This window comes from Mirounga angustirostris, unplaced genomic scaffold (genome assembly GCF_029215605.1).
Source record: "Mirounga angustirostris isolate CCGP_5_RB_7025 unplaced genomic scaffold, mMirAng1.0.hap1 SCAF_7, whole genome shotgun sequence".
NCBI classification, from domain to species: Eukaryota; Metazoa; Chordata; class Mammalia; order Carnivora; family Phocidae; genus Mirounga; species Mirounga angustirostris.
In genome coordinates this window covers 134,516,412-134,540,300 of record NW_026991715.1, presented here as the reverse complement: position 1 = coordinate 134,540,300, position 23,889 = coordinate 134,516,412, and positions in this window count along the sequence as shown.

Genomic DNA, 23,889 nt, shown 5'->3' with positions numbered 1-23,889 from the left:
GGTTAAATTGACATTTAGGTGCATGATACAGTCTATGATTGCTATATTCACATGATAAAAAGATGAAGTAAATAATGGTTTTAAAAAAGGATGGTCAAGCTCTTTATAGTTTCTTCCACTATACTTTAATATGTATAATACCCTTCTGTTTTTCCATTTGGACATAAAGTCAATAAGTATATAACTACTACTAATATAATAATTTTCCATAGCAGAAATCTATAATTCAACAACTGACTCATCTACTTCGAGGAATAACTGGCAGACTCTGAAGCCCTGGACAGAATATCTGTGACTTTAATTAGGCACCTGACTGAAGGAATTTAATGAGGTTGGCAAAGTTTTTTGGATTCAGTAAGTTTAAAATGTAGATATCTAACTTTTCTTAAGTCTCCACTTTTGACACACAAAATTACAAATTATTGTTATATAACTTCTTATTCTTGTGGCAAAAGATTTGTATATCAAGAATTTAAAGATTGGAAGCTCAGGGATAATTTTAGGCTATATCTTACATTGTTACTGAATTTCTGCTTCTTTTTGTTGTGATAGCTACTTTCAGTTTATTTATTTTCACACATTTATTTTTATATGTACTATTCACTGAATGAAGACACTTATTAGAGTTAAGATGAGGTAAAAATATGATTTATATTTGTAATAGTTAAACACAGAGGAAAAAATACTATAAATATAGACAATATTATCACAACATAATGATAGACATAGGGAAGAAAGTATCCTAACCTACACTTCAACATAGGTCTAATTATCATTATAGTCATTATTATAATGCCCACTTTTCATTGTGTAAAATAACCTTTCACAACTTAAATGTGTAAAATAATTCAAATTAGTTATTTGCTCTATGCCAAATGCTGAATTACTTTCAGTATGAATCACAATAGAGTTCCAGAGGCTCTTCCTCTGTTCTGGGTGTCCAGTTTGAAACTCTTCATAAATGAGTGGATACATTCATTTTAAGATACACCCTTGCAACTCCTTAAAGTCCAAAAGTTTGGTGAAAGTCATGAATTATTTGTTTCCATAATTCTCTTAAAAAGGCAACTTTCCTCAGTCCCTAAATCATGTCCTGGGAATTATGTTTCTTATATTTCCAACACTCTCACATTCTGCCATCTCTCACGTTCTGCCTTTCGCCATCTCAGTCCTTATGGGGGCAGGAATATCATCCTTATTATTCACTATTGTTCCTCATTATAAAAAACCTCATGTATCATGGATTTTCAATGACTGTATGTTGAATAAATTACGTATTAGGAAACTGGAGAATGTGTTAATGGTATTCCATATTAGGCATAACCTTTGGAAAGATGTATATTCATATTCCGCAATATTTATGACCTAAAATATTTGTCCTATAGTCTATAGTTATTCAAATTCTATAGGTTTAATGGTTTACTTAAAACTTGATTTAATTACAGTCATTTTGATTATATGATTATAATTTGCAATTATTCAAACGTTTTTGAATAAATGTTTCCAGATGTTGACTCTTATAGGGTATTTTACAGCATTTTTTATCCTCATTCCTGTCCCTTTAAATGTATTTTGTACACGTTAAAACTTTAACTGGTATATTTTAGAAATATTAAAAGAGCAATATACAATGAAATAGTTAAAAAATGGTTTGTAGTTACCCCATGGCCCAAATTATGTTTATTTTATTTTATTTTTTAAATCCAACTTTGTTTTCTTTTTTTATTTCAATTTTTTTAAAGACTTTATTTACTTATTTATTTGACAGAGAGAGAGAGAGAGCACAAGCAGGAGGAGCAGCAGAAGGAGAGGGAGAAACGATGTAGGGCACGATCCCAGGGTCCTGGGATCATGAACTGAGCCACAGACAGATGCTTAACCAACTGAGCCACCCAGGCACCCTTATTTCAATTTTTTAATTTAAATTCTAGTTAGTTAACATATATGGTAAAATTGGTTTCAGGTATAGAATTTAGTGATTCCCAAATTACATTTAAATGAAAACTATAACACTAGAAAATATGACACCCCTAATCTCTACTTTATGGCTTTACTGGAAAAACAGAATACCTAATTGAGGTATTTTTAAACAAGGAGAATGATATGCTTCAACATATTTTATTCAGTGGAGTGAGTGCTTCAAGTCAATTCTTATATGAATATATAAATCCATTCTCATTTTTTTACTGTTTTGGAATGTTTTTTACTGTTTTCTACATTATATTGGAAATATTATCATAATCTTCCAAGTTTATCCTGACTTAGTGAATGAGTTTTGTTCAGCCACTTTTAATGTTGACTAAATCTCTTGTTGTGGAGTAGAAATCTCAGTCTTGATAAAGTGAGCTTACAAAGAAACAATGAACATTACAGACATATGTTGAGCCAACTATTCCACTCACACTAAACCAAAAGTCTATGTTTTCTATATTAATTATGGCTCATGGTAGTGTTTTTAAGAACAGAACATTTATTAAATAGAATCCTGATTAAGACAAGTATTCACCATACAATATTTTAATTAATGATTTTTATAAAATTGGAGAATTTTATTTCTTACAGTTTGTAAAAATGACCTTAAGAGCCATAAGTAAAGTTTTCAAACAGAACTCTATTAAAAAAAAATTCAATTGATACCACAGTTACAGATAACTATCTGAAGTAATATATCAAGAAACATGATAAATAGCAATGCATTATATTGAGGAAGTTGTCTTATGGTCTGTCACAGAGGTCATTCTTTGCCTCCATCTGATTTAATATCCTGTTTAGCATTTTAATTAAGAATTTTAGAAGAGCAAGTAAATGGAATATTAATAAGGTTCTCCTATGATACAAAATAGAGAGGTGTTACAAACTATATCAAAAACAGAGAAATAATACAAACAGACATGATGAGGTTAGTAGAAGGGATAGTATAGAACAAAATGAAGTTCATTTGTAGAAAAGATGAGTTAATGTGTAATTTACAATTGGGCATGTAAGTTTTTCAAAAAACAAAAAAAGTTTAGATGAAGAACATGAACAAAGGGAAAAGACTGCATGGGAAATGCTTGGACATATTGTAATACTGTACAGTATACAAAGATGTTACTTGGATTCAACTATAGAAATTAAGATCTAAAGTAATGAATGCAATACTAAGTCCAACCCAACATTTGCAAGAGTTTAAGATCCACATATATTTGTTAAATAATTAAAATATATAAGCAAGATAAGACACTAAATAATGTTTAATTCCCCAACTTTGAAAATATATCTTTATAGTCACTTTAAAAGTCAGGTATGAGTGTTTAATTCTCACTTTTAAAAATTGTCTTGGAATATGATGGTATGAGGAGAGTCAGCAGCCCAAGCCCCAGAGCCTCTAACTCTATACTGTACAAAAAGGAGCCTTGAGCACACCTTTTTGGATATCCCCAAACACGTATTCTAGCACTTTCCAAAATAGCAGCTGCATGACCTTCTCTCAGGCCTAGGGATGAACCCACCAGTAACATGATCCTTCCTCAGAACAACATAGCTTAGGACAAAGTCAACTCCAGCCATACATCAGCTCAGTGTAGTGTTAAGAAGAATAGAGAGCCCAGAAGTGGACCCTCAACTCTATGGTCAACTAATCTTCAACAAAGCAGGAAAGAATGTCCAGTGGAAAAAAGACAGTCTCTTCAACAAATGGTGTTGGGAAAATTGGACAGCCACATGCAGAAGAATGAAACTGGGCCATTTCCTTACACCACACACAAAAATAGACTCAAAAATGGTTGAAAGACCTAAATGTGAGACAGGAGTTCATCAAAATCCTAAAGGAGAACACAGGCAGCAACCTCTTCGACCTCAGCCACAGCTACTTCTTCCTAGAAACATCGCCAAAGGCAAGGGAAACAAGGGCAAAAATAAACTATTGGGACTTCATGAAGATAAAAAGCTTTTGTACAGCAAAGGAAACAGTCAACAAAACCAAAAGACAACCGACAGAATGGGAGAAGATATTTGCAAATGCTGTATCAGATAAAGGGCTAGTATCCAAAATCTATAAAGAACTTATCAAACTCAACACCCAAAGAACAAATAATTCAATCAAGAAATGGGCAGAAGACATGAACAGACATTTTTCCAAAGAAGACATCCAACTGGCCAACAGACACATGAAAAAGTGCTCAACATCACTCAGCATCAGGGAAATCCAAATCAAAACCTCAATGAGATACCACCTCACACCAGTCAGAACGGCTAAAATTAACAAGTGAGGAAACAACAGATGTTGGCGGGGATGCAGAGAAAGGGGAACCCTCCTACACTGTTGGTGGGAATGCAAACTGGTACAGTTACTCTGGAAAACAGTATGGAGGTTCCTCAAAAAGTTGAAAATAGAGCTACCCTATGATCCAGCAATTGCACTACTGGGTATTTACCCCAAATATACAAATGTAGTGATCCGAAGGGCTACGTGCACCACAATGTTTATAGCAGCAATGTCCACAGTAGCTAAACTATGGAAAGAGCCAAGATGTCCATCAACAGATGAATGGATAAAGAAGATGTGGTGTATATATATACAATGGAATATTATGCAGCCATCAAAAAACAAAATCTTGCCATTTGCGACGACATGGATGGAGCTAGAGGGTATTATGCTAAGCGAAATAAGTCAGTCAGAGAAAGACATGTATCATATGATCTCACTAATATGAGGAATTCTTAATCTCAGGAAACAAACTGAGGGTTGCTGGAGTGGTGGGGGGTGGGAGGGATGGAGTGGCTGGGTGATGGGCATTGGGGAGGATATGTGCTGTGGTGAGTGCTGTGAATTATGTAAGACTGATGAATCACAGACCTGTACCTCTGAAAGAAATAATACGTTATATGTTAAAAAAAAAAAAAAAGAAGAAGAAGAAGATAGTAGGAAGTGAAAAATGAAGGGGGGAAAATCAGAGGGGGAGATGAACCATAAGAGACTATGGACTCTGAGAAACAAACTGAGGGTTCGGTGGGGGGAGGGGTTAGCCTGGTGATGGATATTAAAGAGGGCACATATTGAATGGAGCACTGGGTGTTATTCGCAAACAATGAACCATGGAACACTACATCAAAAACTAATGATGTTATGTATGGTGATTAACATAACATAATAAAATAAAATTTAAAAAAACAAGGATAAAAATTGTCAAATACATAACTGTCAACATTAAAAAAAAAAAAAAAAAGAAGAAGTCCAATGTCCTGAGAACTGAACCATAGTCTACAGAAGTAACATAAGATCAGGTGTATAAGAACGCTTGGTCCTATAAATGCCTTTACCAATGGTAAGAGATACAGGTGGAAAAGGGCCAGAATATAATTCTATATTAGGGCCGAGCAAATTATCTCTCTTTCCAGCATTTGAAAATCATACCATGTGATACAATAAAATATATAAGACACCATTACTGCATCATTAAACTACTCAGTTGATTGAAAACAAGATATTAAGAATTATAGAGTGACAGATTCTGTAGGACTGTATATCTATAATGCAATGGCAGGAACAGATATCTTTAATGGATTGTAATTGAGAAAGCTGAAAATCTGTGGTTCTAATGTAATAGCTCATGGTCACAATGTCCAGGTAAGCTTCCCTGGAAGCAAAGTTTAACACAGGGACTTAGGAGCACATGGTTTGTTGAAGGAATTCTCTATTAATCTTAGGAAAAAAGGAATGAAATGAGCAGAATAGGGCAGGAGTTTGAACTAATCAGGAATGAGATAAAGCTGGAAATTTTGCAAGATGTCTGATTTTCCATGAGACATTCCAGAGCATGAATGATCCCACAAATTGGTTTTAGCTTGAGGCAAGAAGATGGACTTAAGGATCCCTGTCAACCAATGACTGACTGTAGGTTTCCCCCTGCAGTGAGCATTACCTATATTTGGATAACAGTAAATCTTTGAAAGAAGAGGAAGCTGTGAACCATTAAAAGCTAACTCTCAAGGCAGCTGGGATACACTGTCCTAGTAAAAGGTATCCAAATGGGATACCATTAGTCTCCACCATGGTCTACTCACTGTACTACTCAGATCTCCTTAATTCTCATATTTGATTCATTGCATCTAAACCAATGGTTGGATCACAATTTCTAGGAAAATTTACAATAGAAGAGAGTGCTGTGAATGGCAACACACTGCTACAGTTGGTTTAAGGATGCAAATGATAATCATCGACTTCTTTTGTTACCCAATCAAGGCTCCTCTTACCCTTAATAAGCACTTCTACAGGGCTGTGTGGTTGTCTGGTTGGGACTCTGATCCCTAAACGTTCTGAGACCTAGTTACTGGATATTTATCAGGTTGTATCTCTTTACTGACTCATTTACAGTTAAAACTACACAGAGGAACACCAAGAAATAACCAGAGGATCTCCTGATTACCAAGTACATTCTGATTTGTCCTTCCTTTGGAATAGCAGGTTTCATGATGATCAGTTAACTGCCTTTACTAGTATGGTGACTTCCTTCTGCACCTAATGATCAATTGCCACAAAGAGCCCAAAGTCACCAGGCAGAAGGTATAGCTTGAAGTCTAGTGATAGTTGTAGTGCATCTTCTTGTGGAAGTGGAATCACCATTGTCTTTCAGTAACAAGCTTGCTTAGGACTATAGCGCACAAGCAGTCTGTGATGTGCACATACCTACCAAGCTAATCCATCCATGTAGTAACTTTGGTCTTTTTCTTTCTCCATCAGCTAGGTATAGAAAATATCAATAAGGCCATAGACTTTTGTCATTTGACAAAAAAGCATGGAAGATGACATGGGAGCTTGTTCATCTGTTTGCAGCTTACATGAGCTCTCAGGACCCCCTAAGCTGAGTTTTAGATTGACCACTTCTATTCTACAATGAATGCCTTCTGGGCTCACCTGAACTTAGACTTAGTTGTCAGTCCTGGGTTGGTGGTAAATTGATGTAAAATTTCTAGGAGGGACCAGTAACATATGAGAGGTGCTTTCCAAATGATGTATAATTATATGCACATGCTGAAAGTGTTAGGTTCTTGTCCTAACTCTAAGGATCAGTGTGCAAATCTCTTGTTAGGCCTTGTTAACTGATTTTACCAGCTTCACTTCTTAGCACGGATGCCTCTAATACCATGGGATTAATTTATTCACATGACTCAAGTGGCAAGGCTGTTTGCACTGTAGTGTTGACTTGCAGCAAAGACCTTAATGCTCAGGGCCACATTCAAAATAAGCAATTTTCCATGCAAACTTTTAAATGGATTATTAGTTTCAGAGCTTTCTTCCAAGCATTAAATATACTGTCTGTAAACCTCAAAAAAGTGTACCATGTGTTGTGTTTTCTTCTAAGTAGTAGTAAGTACAAATTGTCCTATCTTGTGTTTAACTTTGCAAGGGATATCCCAGTGTGCGACAAAAATATTAAAACCCCTAAAGTAATCATATCTGTGTCAGGTCCCTTAGTATTTTTATGGTTAATATTATACCAGACCTACAACACTTGGATATTCTGCAGAACATCACATTGGTCTTCTATCTTGATAACATAATGTATTTAAACTTGATTAGAGGCAGTGGAAAGTACTTTGGATGCTTTGGTAAGACACACACATACACACACACACACATCAGCATAATCTCCTGGACAAGACAGGTCTTAGTTAATTGTAAATCAGTAGGAGTTAGTAACTTTTCTGGTGAAGGGTACACCTGTGAGATTTCATTAGCTATCAGTCACAACAAGGAGCTGGAGGATGGGTGTCCTGGACTAATAAAGGGGAACTATGTTGTCAATAGTACATACTCCTCCTAGGTAAATAATTAGGGATCCCAAGCTGGACTCTAATTATTCTTTCTCAAGCATGTGATGTGTGTTTGTGTGTGTGTTTGCCTGTCTTCTGGGCATATATTAAAGATTTTGTTCATTTCATGTGCCAATAAAATTAAATAAGAGTGAGTTAGGTAAAAAATGGCAGGGTTTTATTTTTTGTATGTTTACTTTTTCTCTCTTCATGTAAAAGATGTCTGGGGGATGCCTGACAGGACTGGTGTGATATCTTCCTGGAACCAGGCTTCCCTGGCATATCAGGCTACAAAATGCTGTTGAGTCTGATCATCCTTTTAGAACTTTTATGTTAGTCCTTCCCACAACTTCTTCATATGATGTCAGAACTCTGTTTCCTGGTCACTCTAGCTTGAAAAATTTCTGGGAGATATATATATATATATATATATATATATATATATATATATATATATATATATATATATATACACTAAGCTCTTCAACTATAAGTGACTAATTAACATTTTGTGTAAAATTTTACAGAAAAAATACTTTTTCAGCTGATACATAAAGAGAACCAATTAAATGTGTGTATATATATATATATATATATATATATATATATATATATCTGGTCTGTACATTGCTATATATATATATATATATATATATATATATATATATATATACACACACACACACATTAGGCCTGAACATTGCCACAGTCAACAGATGTAGAAAGAAGTCAATAAAAGGAGAATGACTGCATTAGACAGGCAATTAGCTATCATTTAAAAACTCATGTGTATATATATGATTGCATAGCTCAAAGGCATAATTTTACATATATAAACAAAAAAATACAAACAAACACTAAGAAGTTTTTTAATTTATTTTAAAGATTTTATTTATTTGACAGAGAGAGACACAGCGAGAGAGGAAACACAAGCAGGGGGAGAAGAAGAGGGAGAAGCAGGCTTCCTGCTGAGCAGGGAGCCCAATGCAGGGCTCGATCCCAGGACCCTGGGATCATGACCTGAGCCGAACGCAGACGCTTAACCATCTGAGCCACCCAGGTGCCCCTTAAGTTTATTCCTTATTTGTTCATTTATTTTGGTGCAAAAAACCCTAAATATATTCCACCAAAAAACTATTAGAAGTAAAAACTGAACATGCTCTTGTCATATGATTGAGAGATCACGCTCTTTGATATGCACCCAAACAAGTTGAAAAGTTATCTCCAAACAAAACCTGCACATGTATGTTAATAGTAGCTTTGTTCATAATTGCCAAAACTTGGAAGCAATCAAAATGTCCTTCAGTAGATGAAATGATAAATAAACTATGGTAGGTCCAGAGAATAGGATATTATTTAGCACCAAAAAAGTAATAAACAAACAAACAAACAAACAAATAAATAAATAAGAGCTATCAGGCCATGAAAAGACATGGATAAATCTTAAATGCATAATACTAGATATAAGAAGCCACGCTGAAAAGGCTATGTACTGTATGATTACAACAATATGACATTCAGGAAAAGGCAAAACTATGGAGACAGTAAAAAGATCAGTGGTTGGCAAGCATTGGGGAGGAGGAGGGATGAATAGGCAGAGCACAGAGGATTTTTAGGACAGTGCTGCTATAATGATGGACACAGGCCATTGTATATTTGCCCAGATCCATAGAATGTGTAACACCAAGAGTAGACCTAAAGGTAAACTATGGATTTTGGGTGATTATGATGTGTCAATATAGCTTATCAATTGTAAAACATGTACTATTCTGGTAACTGATGCTGATAATGGGGAGACTATGCATGTGTTGGGGTAGGAGGTATATGGGAAACTCTACCTTTTCCTAAATTTGGCTGCAAACCTAAAACTACTTTAAAAAAAGATAGTCTTAATAAAAAAGCATTACAAGCCTAAAGGTAAATTTATTTTTTGAAATAGTGCAAAAATATTTATAAATATTAGAAACCAAGAAGGCAGGGCATGCCTTGTATTGCAGAGAAAATGGTAAAATGAAATGTTACCCTTGTGCCTGGTTAGACGATCATATGATTTTTTATTTATCAGATTGAAAAAGTATCCAGCAAAGTTTACTTCAGTTTTAAATATCAATTATTAATTGATAATATGTACTTACACACGATAACTTCTATATACAATTAATTAAAATATGCTTATAATTTCCTGTAACAGCCAAGCTGTTATTAAAATCATGTTCAGGGATACATGTAGGTGTAAACTTTTTTAAAAATTAGAATAAGTGTTTCTTTTCAGGATATGTGATTATTTACAAAATGGATAAATGTAAAATATTTTCAAATATAAGGATATATTTTTAGATTCAGTTTACTGTAATGTAAGAAAGAATTTCTCTATACTAATAAACTTTAAAATAAAAAATATAAAAATTTATGCCTATGAATACATTTTTACTAAGCTCTTCACATATAAATGACTAATTAACATTTTGTGTAAAATTTTACAGAAAAAATACTTTTTCAGCTGATACATAAAGAGAACCAATTAAATTAAAAGCAGATATGTATATCATTAAAACTATTGTAATAATATTTGGCTTTTTGGTAGCATTTCTGTTAGGTCTTGTTTTAACCTAAATGATCTTGCTTTCAAATGCCTGATCATTCCAACTTTCATTACAGATTATAAAACTCATTTATAGCAGAAATTTATTATCTTTATAAAATATCAAATAATGAAAAATAATGCAGAATTGATTTTGCTTTTACTTCAAAAATTAATTTGAAGAATGAATGAATCATATAAATTAAAATAAATTAAAATATTTCAATTTATATATAATTGTATTATATATTATGTACATTATATATAACCATATATTTTCATCCTTTAAAACAAATTTAAAAAACACAAACTATTTCAAAATTCCAAACTCACATAGTATTAAATTAAAAAGAAGATGGATCTTTCATTTTTCTTAATTTTTACTTTTGTTGTAGTTCTTGTTTGGTCTTTATTCAGTTACTTATTTTTAAAGATATATATATGTAAATATATATGTATTATCTATCTATCTGATTAAAATTTTATTGTGAGAAGCACATTTAAAATGAAATCTATCCACTTAACAAAATTTTAAGCATACAAGCATTATCACTGGCTATAGATACAATGTTGTACAGCAGATCTCTAGAGCTTATTTATCTTTCTTAATAAAAAATCTGTACGTGTTGAGTAATAACTTCCCATTTTCTCCTCCCTCCCCTTGTCCCAGCCTCTGGTAACCACAATTTCAGTTTTTTATTTTATGACTTTGACTATTTCAGAAACCTCATGCAAGTGGAATTAGGCAGTACAAGCCTGTGTCTGGCCTATTTCACTTAGCATTATATTCTCAAGGATGTTTGGTCTTTCTTTTTAAAGAATCTCACCTTAAATTATACATCTATACATATTTTCTATTTGAAGTTAAGTGTGGGAGAGGCTACTATTTTAAGCAATAAAATAAAATAATAAAATAAAATAATGAGATTGTGACTGTTTTGAAGGAAATACTACTGTATTTTGGATGTAAAAAATTATTTGGAACACAATGAAATAGATATAATGAGAAACAAAAATATTTTTTATGCAGTAACTATTGGTATCTATTTTATTTTGCTTGCATTTTTAGAAGAAAGCACAAGAATGCCACAAACTTAAAGAAATTAATGACTGTCAAAAACTTTGCATTTAGGAGTCTTAATTTATATCTTGCTTCTCTTTCATTTAAGATTTTTGACTTTTGTAAGTTACTTAGTTTCTCAGTGTCTCTGTTTTCCTTCTTATATAATAGATCTAATTATACATTTATTAACAGCAATCAGGATTGTTGTAAAAATTGCATGAAACCATTTATGTATTTGGAACTCTCATGTAAATATATATTTATTAAGAACATTTTATTTAATTGAATTCCTGGCTTCTATTAATTTTTAAGAATTGACTTAGGAAAGAGGAACTAAGACAGGTGGAATCAATGTGGAATCAATGGTCTATTCAATAAAACAATAAAATAAAGTAAAAGAATGAATGGGTGGGAAAGAGCCAGGGCTTAGATGCTAGAAAGACACACAGAGTAAAAAGAAAGAAAAGAGCTATAAGAAATTTTTGCAGGCAATGATTCTCATCCTGTAAAACTTTATTTCTCTATATTACTTTGAAAAGAATTCTCCTCTATGCCCTTGTTGCCCCCATTTCTGTTCAAACTCATTTTCCCTTACAGCCACTGCTTTCCCTGAGATTCCGCCTGCCATCTCTCTCTGAAAGAAGTATTGATTGAGTGATAAAGCAAATCCAGTTACATGGCTGTAGTGATCTCATTTCACAAAAGAGTCTGGAGAAAGAAATGTATCCTTAGAGTAAACTTCAGATCACTTAAGAATTTTGAAATCCTGAAATGCCAACCAAAAGAACATTTCCAGGGGAAAGGAATAGCTAAAAAGGGTATGAGTCAGAATAATGTCGGAAGCCAGAAAAAGCAAAATACTCAGCCCTGGAAGAAAGAATGGATGAAGAGAAAGAGTAACTAGTGTTTTTAAACTTCCTCTGCATGTTTCCAGTGTTAGGAACAAGGCATGCAATAGGATTCAAGATATTTATAAAAGTGAAACCATGACACAATTTGTTTACCCTTTTCTTCTTCCTTTTTTTTTTTAAGATTTTATTTATTTATTTGTCAGAGAGAGAGAGCACAAGCGGGGAGAGTGGCAGACAGAGGGAGAAGCAGACTCCCCAGTGAGCAAGGAGCCTGATGTGGGACTCAATTCCAGGACCCTGGGATCATGACCTGAGCTGAAGGCAGACGCTTAACTGACTGAGCCACCCAGGCACCCCTCTTCCTTCCTTCTTATCTTTGTCTTCTCAGTTCAAGCCTTTCAGCTAATTTATTTCTTTTTGTTGTTGTTTGTTTTTTCTAAAATCTTCTTAGCAATATTTACAATGCTTAAACATGCAGATTTCTTATTTAATTTTTATTTAAATTTGAGTTAGTTAACATACAGTGCAATATTGGTTTCAGGAGTAGAATTCAGTGATTCATCACTTATACATGTAACACCCAGTGCTCATTACAAAAAGTGCCTTCCTTAATACCCATCACACATCCAGCCCATCCCCCCCCACCCTCCCTCCATCAACCTTCAGTTGTTCTCTACCGTTAAGAGTCTCTTACGGTTTGTTTCTCTCTCTCTCTCTCTTTTTCTTTTTTTTCTTCCTTCCCCTATGTTCATCTGTTTTGTTTCTTAAATTCCACATGTGAGTCAAATCATATGGTATTTGTCTTTCGGACCGATTTATTTCGCTTAGCGGAATACACTCTAGCTCCATCATGTAATTTCAAATGACAAGACATCATTATTTTTGATGGGTTAGTAATATTCCATTGTGTATATATATACCACTTCTTCTTTATCCATTCATCAGTTGATGAACATTAGGGCTCTTTCCATATTTTGGCTATTGTTGATAATGCTGCTATAAACATTGGGGTGCATGTACCCCTTTGAATCTGTGTGTTTGTATCCGTTGGGTAAATACTTATTAGTGCAATTGCTGGATTGTAGGGTGCTTTTATTTTTAACTTTTTGAGGAACCTCCATACTGTTCTCCAGAGCGGCTGCACCAGTTTGCATTCCAATTAACAGCATAAAAGGGTTCCTCTTTCTCCATATCCTCACCCAACACCTATTGTTTCTGGTGTTGTTAATTTTAGCCATTCTGACAGGTGTGAAGTGGTATCTCATTTTGGCTTTGATTTGTATTTTCCTGATGATGAGTGACGTTGAGCATCTCTTAATGTGTCTGTTAGACATCCGGATGTCTTCTTTGGAAAAGTGCCTATTTATGTCTTCTGCCCATTTCCTAACTGGATTATTTGTTTTTGGGGGGTGTTGAGTTTGATAAGTTCTTCATAGATTTTTTGATACAAACCGTTATCAGATATGTCATTTGCAAATATCTTCTCCCATTCTGTAGGCTGCCTTTTAGTTCTGTTGTTTCCTTCACTGTGTTGAAGCTTTTTCTCTTGATGAAGTCCCAATAGCTCATTTTTGCTTTGTTTCCCTTCCCTCTGGTGACTGTCTAGTGAAAAGTTGCTACAGCCAATGTCAAAGAGGTTGCTGCCTGTGTTCTCCTCTACAGTTTTAATGGGTTCCTGTCTTGTGTTTAGGTCTCATCCATTTTGAATTTACTTTTGTGTATGGTGTAAGAAAGTGGTCCAGTTTTATTCTTTTGCATGCTGCTGTCTAGTTTTACCAACACCATTTGTTGAAGAGACTTTTTTTTTCCCCCCATTGGATATCGTTTCCTGCTTTGTAGAAGATTAGTTGACCATATAGTTGTGCATTCATTTCTGGGTTTTCTATTCTGTTCCATTGATCCATATATCTGTTTTTGTGCCAGTACCATACTGTTTTGATGACTATAGTTTGGTAATATGGCTTGAAATCTGGAATCATGATGCCTCCAGTTTTGTTTTTTAGGATCTTTCATGGTTCCATACAAAGTTTAGGATTGTGCCAGTTCTATGAAAAAAGCTGGTAGTATTTTGATAGGGATTGCATTAATTGTGCAGACTGCTTCAGGTAGCATAGACATTTTAACCATATTTGTTCTTCCAATCCATAAGCATGGGATGTTTTTCCATTTCTTTGTATCATCTTCAATTTCTTTCATAAGTGTTCTATAGTTTTCAGAGTACAGATCTTTTACCTTTTGGTTAGGCTTATTCCTAGATATCTTATTGTTTTTGGTGGAACTGCAAATGGGATCAATTCCTTGATTTCTTTTTCTGCTACTTTGTTATTGGTGTATAGAAATGCAACAGATTTCTATATATTGATTTTATATCTTGTGACTTTGCTGAATTCATATATCAGTTTTAGCATTTTTTTGGTGGAGTCTTTCAGGTTTTCTACATAGAATTTCATATCATTTGCAAATAATGAGAGTTTGACTTCTTTCTTGCTGATTTGGATGCTTTTTGTATCTTTTTGTTGTGTGATTGCTGAGGCTAAGACTTTCAGTACTATGTTAAAGAGTAATGGTGAGAGTGGACATCTTTATCTTGTTCCTGATTGTAGGGGAAAGGCTCTAGGTGTTTCCCCATTGAGTATGATATTAGCTGTCAGTCTTTTGTATATGGCCTTTATGATATTGAGATATGTTCCATCAATCCCTACTTTGTTGAGGGTTTTTATCAAGAATGGATGCCGTACTTTGTGAAATGCTTTTTCTGTATCTATTGAGAGGATCATATCATTGTTATCCTTCCTTTAATTACTATTATGTATCACATTGATTGATTTGCAAATATTGAACCAGCACCGTAATAAATCCCACTTTATCAAGGTTAATAATTCTTTTAATGTACTGTTGAATTCAATTTGCTAATATTTTGTTGAGAATTTTTGCATCCATGTTCACTGGGGATATTGGCCTATAATTCTCCTTTTTAGTAGTCTTTCTCTGGTTTTGCAATCAAGATAATGCTGGCCTGGTAGGATGAGTTTGGAAGTTACTCTTCCATTTCTATTTTTTGGAGCAGTTTGAGAAAAAAATAAGTATTAACTCTTCTTTAAACATCGGTAGGGAGTGCCTGAGTGGTTCAGTCAGTTATATGTCTGCCTTCAGCTCAGGTCATGATCCCAGAGTCTTGGGATCGAGCCCTGCATCAGGCTCCCTGCTCAGTGGGGAGCCTGCTTCTCCCTCTCTCTCTGCTGCCCCTGCTGTGCTTTCTCTCACTCTCTCTCCCACTCTCTGTCAAATAAATAAGTAAAATCTTTAAATTTTTTTTAAAAATAAAAATAAATGTCTGGTAGAATGCCCCTGGGAAGCCATCTAGCCCTGGACTTTTGTTTGTTGGGAGATTTTTGATTACTAATTCAATTTCTTTGCTAGTTATGGATCTGTTCAAATTTTCTATTTCTTCTTGTTTCAGTTTTGGTAATTTGTATGTTTCTAGGAATTTTTTTCATTTCTCCAGATTACCCAGTTTGTTGGCATATAACTTTTCATAATATTCTTTCATAATTATTTGTATTTCTGTGGTGTTAGTTGTAATCTCTCCTTTTCCATTTGTGATTTTATTTATTTGGGTCTTTTCTTTTTTGATAAGTCTGGCTAGAGGTTTATCAATTTTATTGATTCGTTCAAAGAACCAGCTCTTAGTTTCATTGATCTGTTCTACTGTTTTGTTTTGTTTTTTTCTATATCCAATTTTTTCTGCTCTAATCTTTATTATTTCCTTTCTTCTGCTGGCTTTAGGCTTTATTTGCTCTTCCTTTTCTAGCTCCTAGGTATAAGGTTAGTTGTGTATTTGGGAGTTTTCTTGCTTCTTGTAAGGAGGAAGTAGGCCTGTATCACAATATACTTCCCTCTTAGGACTGCCTTTGCTGCATCCCATAGTTTTGGACTGTTTTGGAGTTTCTTTATCTTCGTTATCAATCGTTTTATATATTTGGGTGCTCCCAATTTGGGGGCATAAATATTTATAGTTGTTAGATGTTCTTTTTTTAAAGATTTTATTTATTTATTTGACAGAGACAGAGATAGTGAGAGCAGGAACACAAGCAGGGGGAGTGGGAGAGGGAGAATCAGGCTTCCTGCTGGGCAGGGAGCCCGATGTGGGACTCAATCCCAGGACCCCAGGATCATGACCTGAGCCAAAGGCAGACGCTTAATGACTGAGCCATCCAGGCGCCCAGTTGTTAGATGTTCTTGATGGATAAACCCCTTAATTATGATATAATGTCCTTCTCTTGTTACAATCTTTGTTCTAAAAAATCTAGTTTATCTGATATAATAAGTATGGCTACTCTAGCTTTCTTTTGACATGCATTAGTATGAGGGATGGTTCTCCATCCCTCACTTTCCATATGCAGGTGTCTTTAGGTCTAAAATGAGTCTCTTGTAGGCAGCATATAGATGATATCCTATGTCTTTTGATTGGAGCATTTAGTCCATGCACATTTGAAGGGTTATTGAAAGGCATGAATTTAGTGCCATTGTATTACCTGTAAAGTTGGTGTTTCTGTTGATGTTCTCTGTTCCTTTCTATTCTTTGTTGCTTTTCATCTTTTTTTCCCCACACAAAGAGTCCACTTTAATATTTCTTGCAGGGTTGGTTTAGTGGTCAGGAACTCCTTTATTTTTTTGTTTGTTTGGGTAACTCTTTATCTTTCCTTCTATTCTGAATGATAGCCTTGCTGGGTAAAGTATTCTTGGTGCATATTTGTCTCATTCAGCACATTTATATATACTCCCACCCTCTTCTGGCCTGCCAAGTTTCTGTGGATAGATGTCCTATGAATCCAATATGTCTACCCTCGTAGGTTAAGGAGTATTTTTCCCTTGCTGCTTTCAAGATTCTTTCCTTGTCTGTGTATTTTGTGAATTTAACTAAGATATGCCTTGGTGATGGCTAACTTTTGTTGAATTTAATGGGAGTTCTCTGTGCTTCTTGGATTTTGATGTCTGTGTCCTTCCCCAGATTAGGGAAGCTTTCAGCTGTAATTTGCTCAAATAAATGTTCTTCCCCTTTATCTCTCTCTACATCTTCTGGGACTCATATGATATGAACGTTACTACATTTTAATACATTTCTGAGTTCCCTAAGTCTACCTTTGTGATCTATTATCTTTGTTTCTCTCTTCTTTTCAGCTTCAATATTTTCCATAATTTTATCTTCTATATCACTGATTCATTCATTTGATTCATCCATCCTCATTGTTATGGTATTCATTTGGGTTTGCATCTTGGTTGTAGCATTTTTAATTTCAGCCTGACTAGAGTTTCTTTTCTTTCTGTAGTAAGTGATTTTCTAATATCTTCTATGCTTTGTCAAGCCCAGCTAGTATCCTTACAATTGTTGTTTAAAATTCTAGTTCAGATATCTTATATCTGTATTGACTAAATCCCTGGCCGCATTTCTTCCTGGTCTTTCTTTTGGGGTGAATTCCTCCTTCTTATCATTTTGGAGGTCAAAAAAGAAAAGTAAGATAAAATTAAATTAAATTAAATTAAATTGAGATTAAAATTAAAAATAAATAAAGCCGGATCCTAGGTGTGTTTGGTTTGCTTGTTGAGAGAAGCTTTATATAAAAAACAAAAGAAAGGATAAAAATTTAAAAATAATTAAAAAAATAAAATAATTCCTCTTTCTGTATCCAAAAAACAAAAACAAAACACCAAAAAACAAACAAAAAACCCAAAATAAGTTAGATCCTGTTTCCTCTAGAGCTGAAACTTTGCAGCACTCTATGATCAGTAGACTTGGTGTGTGAAAGGGGTTTTTCCTGGTCGTCTGGGGGAGGGGCCTGCTGCTCTGATTCTCAGGTGGACTTTCCCTAGTGGAGATGAGCCTTCAGGGTGCAGGAGGGTAGGGCTTGGTGTAAGTGGCTCTGGTTTCCACTTGGTGGCATTGTCTTTCTTTCACTGAGGGCAGCCTGCTAGTGGACTAGGGGTGAAAATGGCTTTGCCTTGATCTCTTGTCTCCACAAAGGGGAGCTTGAGCCCACCACTCTTCAGGAAGCCCTCATGGATGAGCAATCATCCCTCCTGTGTCCCCAGCTTCCATCAGATCCCCACCTTCAACCTGTTTTTGTCCAAGCTGTCTCCCTGGCAGACAAGGCAGCACTCTTATGTTTTATCTCAGGTGTGGCTGGATTTCAAAGCCCTATATTTCAGAGACTCTGCTTCATGGACCCATGCTGATCTTCTGGAGGAGGGTCTGGTTGCACTGTAGCTGGTGCCAGCTTGTCCCAGAAGACAGTCCGTGACTGTTCAGGGGTTCAGAGTTTAGGGGAAATCACAACACACAGATGACGCCAGAGTTTGTTGCCCCCAGCCCATGTCTCTGTTCCTATGCTGGTGAATGGGGCAGTTCAATGGTTCCCACAGGGTCTTTTGCCTGCAGAGTGCCCATATCACCTCTACCAAATGCATTCCAAGCAGGTGAACCACTTCTCCCCATGCAACCCAGGGGACCCTAAGACTGTGGTTGCCCACTCCCAGGGATGTTCCCTCCTTCACCACCAGAGAACCACCCAGTTCACCAGGCCTGACCTTGGAGATGGTGCTGATTTCTGAACCTCAGACTCTGCACTCCACTATTTATAAAGAACTGGCAGTATTTAAACCCTCTCCTTTTTCCCAGTCAATGGTTTTAGGGAACAGTTTTCTTGTGCAGTCCCCTGTGTGTGCTTTCACGTTCCCTCTCTCTCTCTCATTCTCCCTCACTCCTCTCTCTGAGATCAGGGCTCCCTCCCCTCCACAGCACCTGCAGCTCATTTCTCCCCCAAATCAACTCTCCACAGCTCCTAACTTCCACAGGTCTTTTTTTTTCTTTCTTTCTTTTTTTCCTGCTTGTAGATAGATGTGCAGCTTTGTTCTCTAAGACCTTTGACTGATTTCTTGGGTGCTCGGGATGATTTGATATTTATCTAGCTGTGTTGGAGAGAGGAGGCAAGCTTAGGGTCACCCTACTCCTCCTCTGCCATCTTAACCCTATCTCCAAACATGCAGATTTAATTAAAAAGTAATTGTAGCATCCAGACTGCCTTGGATAGAGGTGGTATAAGGGGATTATGAGGAATAGTTTAATAGGAGGCTAAAGACTCTATGATTGGAGAACTACCAGAAGGGAAAGGAACACTGGCAACAATCAAGTAATCCAATTTTGGTATTTAGGACTAAGAGTGAGGTCAAATGTTGCAGAAGATCCTTAATGCTGAGAGAAAGGGAGAGTCCAGATCAGCAAAATACCATACACAAGTCAGATTATGAGAGTAATGTAGGGATGGTATTGATTGATTGAGTGAAGGAAATAAGAAGACAATGACCAACAGTTGATTAGGCAAAAAGAGAAAAAAAAAATCAAAATAAAAAAGAAAATCAATGATCTAATGACCCAAGTCATGTGCTTAAACTTGTGCTTATGTACATAATATGCTCAGGTTAGAGCCATAACTTCTCTTTAGTAAGTGATGAAATCAGAGCGTAAGGAGAAATAATGGTATTGTCTTTATCTTTATCTTAAAAATCTGAAAATAATCCACCCTCCCATCATAATGACATTCATTTTATTTTCCAATTCACTTCCTCACTTTCCTTAACTCTTTGCCAGAACCATCAGATGTTCAACATCACTAGTCATTAGGGAAATACAAATTAAAACCATAATTGCAATATCATTTCACACCTATTAGAATGGGCATCACCAAACAGATGAGAGATAACCAGTTTTCATGAGAATGTGGAGATAAGGGAACCCTTGTGCACTGTTGGTTGGACTGAAATTTGGTACTACCACATGGAATACAGTATGGAGGATCCTCAAAAAATTAAAAGTAGAACTACCATAGAGTTCAGAAATTCCTCTTCTGGGACTATATCCAAAGGAAACAAAAACACTAACTTGAAAATATATCTGCAGCTCTATGTTCATTGAAGCCTTATTTACAATGGCCAAGACATGGAAACAACCTAAGTGTCCATCAGTTGATGAATGCATAAAGGAGTTTATTATATATATAATATTATATTATGTATGTATAATGGGTTATTCAGCCATAAATCATGAGCAATCCCTGCCATTTGCAACAACTTGAATGGGTCTTGAAGGCAATATGCTAAGTGAAATAAGTCAGGCAGAGAAAGACAAATACTGAATGATCTGCATTTTATGTGGAATCTTAAAAAAGAAAAAGAAAAAGAAAACTCATAGAAAAAGAGGTCAGACTCGTGGTTAGCAAAGGCAGAGGGTGGAGAGAGGGGAAATTGGAGGAATGTGATCAAAAGGTATAAATTCCAAGTTATAAGTAGTAGAGTTATAATGTACAACATGATGACTATAGCTAACACTGCTGTATGGTATATAGGAAAGTTATTAAATGAGTAAATCCTATTAGTTTTTTTCACAAGGAAGAATTTTTTCTTTTCTTTTTCTTTTGTACCTATATGAGAAGATAGATGTTAGCTGAACCTTTTATAGTGATCATTTCACAATACATATAAATCAAGCCATCATGCTCTATGCCTTAAACTTATACAGTGATGCATGTCAATTATTTCTCAATAAGACTAGAAAAAAAAATACCTGGGAATAAATCTGATGGGAGACATGCATGATTTCTATTAAATTTTTTTGAAATATGAACTATTAAAAAGAAATAAAACATTAAAATGTTTACAAAGTCTATGAATCAGAACTCAATACTGTAATAATAAGACTGTTCTCCAAATTAATCTAGAAATTCAAAAAATCCCAAAGAAATCCCAGAAGGGTTTTTGTTTTTGCTTTTGTTTTCACAAATAGACTTGGTGACTGCAGAATCTACATGGCAATGTAAAGGAATATTATATTATCCATGACAATATAGAAATCCAACAAATTTAGAGGACTTTCTCTACTAACAGGCAAGACATGTTTTAAATTACAAGTTAAGATTGTAAATTACTGGTGCAAGAAGAGACAATAGACCTCTACAACAGAAATAAAAGTCCAGAAATAGACTAATGGATTTATAGATATTTGGTTTACAGCACACATGGGCATTGTAGAGCAGTCTGGAAAGGATAATCTTTTCAAAGTATGATGTTCTATCAATTGCATATATATATGTCTATAAAGAAATATATGAAAATTGGCTGCCACATAACATATAAATAATTATTTTTGAGAAATTATAAATCTGAATGTGAAAGATAAACCAAAACCTCAAGAAAATAAATTAAGAAAATAATTTCATAATCCTGAGGTAGGGAAAGATGACATAAGTGAGACAAAAAGTCACCAACTATAAATAAAAATATAGTAAGTCATATGACATCAAATTAAAGAATTTCTTTCTGCTCATGAATAAACATCATTCATGTTTAAACAGAATATTTCACTTGTATTATTATAGAGAATTAATGTTATATTTATATAAAGGAATAGAGTACAGTAATCAAAATGGGAAAGTGAGTTTGCACAACCACATGATCTCAAAAATATATCAGATGCTATGGAATGATACTGAATATTTCCACATATATATTTAAAAAAAACAGGCAAAACATCTAGGTAATATTTCCTCTGGGGATGGGAAGAAGAGGTAGATATTGGGATAGACAAAAGGGAATCTTCAATGTTGTTGGCATTGATCTATTACTTGAGCTAGGTGATGGTTGAATGTTAATACTTACTTTATTACAACTTATTTAATTCTACACATAATGGCTTTTAACACTTTTTTATATGTTATACTTCAAAAAAAAAAACTAAATTAATAAAATACCAAGACACTACTATATTCCAGATACTGTTTTGTGTCCTTTACACATAGTAACTCATCTTCTCATCAATATATGAGGCAGACATTATTATGCCTGTTTTAAAGATTAAAACATAATTAAAATTATTAAGAGAGAATATTTAAATATCTTAATGAGGAAGTTCCTGATCTAGGATGTGAATCTAGATATCTGGCTTCAAAATCCATATTATTAATTAGAATATTATATTTCAAATTCAAGCTTTGCATAAGTGAACTTTTTTTCAATATCCAAATGCAACAGTGTTCCATCCATCTCCCATGACTTCCAAGTATGAAATAACTCATTACTGGAGGATGGTTTTAGGGTCATCATTCCCTCAGTCTATTCCACTCACAACACATTGTGTTTACACATGCTTATTGCTTTTTTAGAACAGTAGCTCAAATATGTTATTTTAATATGTAAGTTTAAATGATTTATACACAATCACTAATCATAGTATATTTGAACAATTATTATTTTTGTATTTAAAAATCAACATAAGGTATATGTCCTAAGAATACTAAATTTTAAAATTCAGTGCATTATATAGTAAAAAGATGGATGGGCCTCTTTCCTAATAACTCAATTTATTAAACAGACTACATACAGATAAACCTAGTTACTATGCTACACTAAATTGTTCAGTGGATTGGTGATTCATGGAAGTTCTGGGGTTAATAATATTGACCACTATTTTTCCATTACAAAGTATAAATATATTTTAGTTTTTAGATATCTGTGTGTGTAGCATACTTGTGTAATTTCAGAAAAAAAAAAGGCATCTTTTATGACCTCATTTATATTTTGAGAAGATTGAGCTAAACAATTTTAAGGATAACTCCCTGTGATTTCAGGCTATATAGAATCAAGGCATCATGTGAATATAGTTCCATCAAGTTGACACAAGGTGGAGTTTATATTAAATTAATAACACTTGCAGGCCAAATTTTTCAAGTACTTTGATTTTCAGAAAATCCCAAGACAACCTTCCTCAAATATTTAATTATTTTTGATTTATTAAAACTTAACTTTTAAAACTCAGCAATAATTAACATCATTATAATTAGCTTATTTGAGAGAAAAATAAAAGTATAAAAAATAACTAAATGACTAATTCCCAGCAGAACCTGTTAACAGCATTTCAAATTATCTCTGTGATCTTGCCAAGATATTTCACATCTCTGGGACTCTCTTGGGGTAGAGTTAAATTAGTGTTTTAAAAAGTGTTTTAAATTAGTGTTTTATTTTTTTTTTAAGATTTTATTTATTTGCGAGAAAGAGAATGAGAGACAGAGAGCATGAGAGAGAGGAGGGTCAGAGGGAGAAGCAGACTCCCTGCTGAGCAGGCAGCCTGATGTGGGACTCGATCCCGGGACTCCAGGATCATGACCTGAGCCGAAGGCAGTCGCTTAACCAACTGAGCCACCCAGACACCCTAAATTAGTGTTTTAAAAGTGCTCATTCTCTGTCTCTATAGATAGATAGATGATAGCTAGCTAGCTATCTAGATAGATATAGTAATATATTTGTGTATCTATATGTGTATACATAGCAGATATATATATTATATATATAATTTACACTTATAAATACAGCTACATATATATAGATACATTTACATACATATTTATTTCTATATATTGAAAATCAGTATTTCATTATCAATACATCCAATTTATTTTTTTTTTAATTTTTATTTATTTTTGCGTGCGCACGAGAGAGAGAGAGAGAGAGAGAGAGAATGAGCATGAGTGGGGGCAGGGGCAGAGGGAGAAACA